The 4,553-nt window shown below is 25.4% G+C and overlaps 1 pseudogene; it reads left to right on the top strand.

Annotated features, from left to right (window-relative positions):
• The first annotated feature begins 1,218 nt into the window (after window positions 1–1,218).
• Window positions 1,219–3,996, top strand: LOC138899533 (uncharacterized; annotated as a pseudogene).
• Window positions 3,997–4,553: the final 557 nt, after the last annotated feature.

Here is a 4,553-nt window from a genome sequence, read left to right as displayed (position 1 = left end):
ATTAGATTCTTTTCTTTTCTTTATGTTATTTTGTTTTTTGTAAAAGTCGTAAAGTAAATAGTAAGAGTCAGTTTCATGAACAGTAAAGGTCGTTCATGAATAGTAAGAGTCAAGAGTCAGTTTCATGAACAGTAAAGGTCGTTCATGAATAGTAAAAGTCATTTTGTAATCTTTAAATAAGCTTTTCGTTTATGAAATAAGACAGGCTACATCTTCAGGCCAAGGGCTTCTCTCTTCCCTCTCTCTTCTCTCTAAAATACAAAAATATAAAAATACAGGAAAACTAAAGGAAAGCTATGGATCAACAAGATAAAGATCAGCAAGAAAATATGAAAGCTATAAACCAACAAGAAGACACCAAGAACCTACAAAAATAGGTATGTTACACTATAATCATGAGTAGCTAAATTAGTATATTCCTGATAATCTCTTACATGTAGATTATAATTATCCATCATATAATAGTACTGTTATAGAAATCATCTTGAGTAAGTTTGCCATGAAAATATGCTAAGAGTAGGTAAGCCCAGACTATGCATCCTAAAGTTGAAACCAGTAGGCAGAAGGCCGTTTAGGGGAGTAAACAAAAGTTGAAGCGCTGTTAGGGTAACTGATTGAAGCAAAAAATCATGGTAGTGACCAGAAAAGGTGATTAAAATAACTTATTATAATATGATGAATAAGGATAATAGACATAGAGATTAAAGAGAATATGTTTAGCAAATCATATGATAAGATGAATACTTACTTAATAGATGACGATATTAGTTATAAAACACTTATACTATATATACTACAAAACATTAATAATGATGTAAGAAGAATAATCTATGAAAAACTAATTAGTTTTGAAATAACAGAAATAATGAACCAAAACTGGACAGAACTAATTATACCAGAAACAGACTTATATGAACTAGATCTATATTTTGATAACACATAATGAATTATACATATCTACAATACTGGCAACAAACTACAGATAATATAAATTTATTGAAAAATCTAATAAAAGATAATATAGAAGATTATCAAAGAACCCAAGATATAGAATATATAGAATACGTATTAGAATATATATCAGAAATAATTAGACTAATTCCACTACAAAGAGAATTTTATGAAAAAGCTTTCACATCCGACTAAATTATAAATGAAAATAATAAGGACACTTAGGGACACTCAAAATGGTATCAGAGCTATAAGATAAATTAAAAAATGAACAAAGAAGAATTTGCTGTTGACGAAAAAACATATGAAAATCAAGATGGATTAAAAATAAAAATAATATTTTCAAACTTAGGCAGAAGATATAAAAAAATAGGAGACCAATTATACTTAATGATAGAAAAAGAAACAGCAAGATTAGAAGATAGCTTAACAGCTATGACTAGAACAAGTAGAGAAAATAAAGAAATAGATAAGAAAAAAGAAATTGAAATTATTAAAAAACAAGCAAGCAAAGAAATACAACAACTAGAAGAAACTACAAACACAAAGATTATAGCATTAGAAAAAGAATTAAACATGTTAAAAATATTATATGAAAACAAACAAAGAGAAAAGAATAAAGAAATAGAATTAACAGATGAAATAAATAAATTTAAACAAATATTACAACCAGAAGAAATTCCCAGAATTGAAGAAATAGATAAAATAGATAACAATATAGATGACCAAAAATCAGAATCAGAATCAAGTGAAATAAGTGAAACATATACAGAACTTTTAGAAAACATAGAAAAAATAAAAAATGTAGAAATAAACACAGGAGATGTAAATATGGATAAAAAGCCTAGTACATCGGGTGTAAAAAATCCGAAAGGATTAAACCCAGATTATTATACAACTAACTATGAACAATCTGATAGATATGACACACTATGGAATAGTAGATTAAATAAAAAATGGACACCAAAACCAATATCTGAACAATATAACTTTTTAGATTTAGATTGCGTAGCAGATATAAATAAAACAATCCAACTATGGATAGGATATTTATCTAAACAATTAGTAGATAATAAAATAGGAATGGCAGAAACACCAGGATATATAGAAAGAACACTTATAGGAACCGTAAAATTATGGTTACACAATCTAACAAGAGAAAGTATAGATACCTTAAGAAGCAATAAAAAATTTAATGGTGAAATAGCAACAACAAATATAGAAATATTATACAAATATGAAATAGCCATAAGAAATGAATTTAGTAGTATGACTACAGAAATTGAAGAATAAAATAAAGAAAAACAAACAAATAGAAATCTAATAACAAAATTAGCAATATGTAATATGTGTTATATAGATGAATATACTTGTGCATTTAGAGAATATTATTATAAAGGAACATATAATACAGAAGAAAGTAAAGAAATAAGAAAATTATATTTCACAAAATTATCAGAACCTTTTAATTCTAAAATAATAAAAGAATGGAATGAAGCAGGATTAACAGATACTTTAGGAGCTAGAATAAAATTCCTACAACAATGGTTTGTACAATTATGTGAAAAATATAAAGAAGAAACAAAAATGGAAAAAATATTAATAAAAAACTTAAGATGTTGTAAAAATAAAACAACACCAAAATTTGGATGTACAGATAAATATTATAATAAAAAATGGAAAACAAAGAAATATAATAGATATAAGTCAAAATATAAAAATAAAAAACCAAGAAAAAGATATTATGTAAAAAATTATCAGAATAAAAGACCATTTAGACCAAAAAAGAAACTAACAGAATGTACTTGTTATAACTGTGGAAAATTAGGACACATAGCTAAAGACTGTAAAGCACCTAGAAACTTAAAGAAAAAACAAATAACTGAAATCATAATTGATGATGAAGAATATATGCAAATGGAATATATAGACTATGAACTAGATAGTGAAGATAGTGTATATGAAATATCAGATATAGAAGATGAAATAGGAGATGAAATAACTAAAGAAGATGATGAAACCTAATGACTGAAAAAGAAATAAAAATAATAACACGAGAAGAATATAAAGATGAAGAATCCTCAGAACAAAAGATTATATTTGATAATAGTATATTTGAACAAATAAAAGGAAAAGAATTAGACCTCAGTGTCGAAAAAATATTTGAAGTACCTACAATAAAAAATTGGTTCAAAAGACAAAGAGAAGAATACTACGTAGTTAGCCAAAAAGAACATATAATTGACTGTAAATATACAAAAGGAAAAGCCAAAATACCAATAATAAACAAAAGAATAATAAATAAAGAAATACAAGATATAAAGGCAAAAAACCCAATTAAATATGTACACCTAGGAGGAACTGAAATATTAATAAAAGCATGTTTTAGAGAAGGAATAGATACCCCTATAGAAATATATTTAGCAGATGATAGAATAATCCAACCTATAGAAAAAAGCATAATAAGTGCAATAAAAGGAAATCTTATATACCAAAAATTTAAATTCATAATAAGTGCCAATTATTCAATAGCAATAAACGATAGGAATATAGATAAATCATTAGTATTATACTGGAAAATGTCAGGAATAGAATTAACACCTGGAAGTAAGATATTTACAGCTAGATGTAAAAACTTATACGTTTTAACAACAAAACATAAAATAGCAGCAAAAAATAAAATTAATAAAATAAAAATAGAAAATCCATTTGAAAGAATAGTTACAGTTATTGATAATAATGAATATAGTTATAAAGAAATTGACATGGAAGAAGACTTAGAAATAGTAAAAGAAAGATTAAGTACATCAAGTATACCAAACCAATTAACTTATGAAACACCAACATCATCAAGGATAAGTACATCAAGAAGGGAATATATAATCCCAAAAAACTTAATAAGAAACACAAAAGAAAAAATAAATCCATACCATTACTATATAACTGGAATCATGGAACAAAGAAAATATCAAATATTAATAAATACAGGTCAAGAAGAAAATTATATCACAAGAGAATTAGTAACAGAAACTGAAATAATAACTACTGAACAACTATGCCCTGAATTAAAAATATATCAAGAGAATGAAAACGAAAATATTACATTAGGAATAAAATGGTTAGAAAAAGTAAAACCATACAATCGAGGAGATAAGCAATTAACCATAACATACAAAGATAAGAAAATAATAATAAAAAGAACAGAAGAATGAAAATATATATACTTGCAAAAATCATAGTAGAAGGATATTACAATAGATACTATACATCGATGATAGATACAGGAGCAGAAGCTAATATATGTAAATATAATTGCTTACCAAAGAATAAATGGGATAAAATATTAACTATAGAAGAAATATATAACTTTGAATTCACTACGAAAGATATATTACTAGGAATGCCATTTTTAGATAAACTATACCCACATATAATAACAAGGACACACTGGTGGTTTACCACACCATGTAAAAATAAAGTAGGAGTAAAAAGAGTAAATAATAAATAAAGAAAAACTACATAATGGATACGAGGAAGTGAAAAAGTCACACAAAAATTAGAAAATATAAGTAAAAATACAACTACTCAATTAGAAATTATTA

Source organism: Nicotiana tomentosiformis, chromosome 9 (assembly GCF_000390325.3).
Source record: "Nicotiana tomentosiformis chromosome 9, ASM39032v3, whole genome shotgun sequence".
Taxonomy (NCBI): Eukaryota; Viridiplantae; Streptophyta; class Magnoliopsida; order Solanales; family Solanaceae; genus Nicotiana; species Nicotiana tomentosiformis.
Note: the sequence above shows the minus strand (reverse complement) of the source record. Positions and strands in the feature narration are given on the sequence as shown.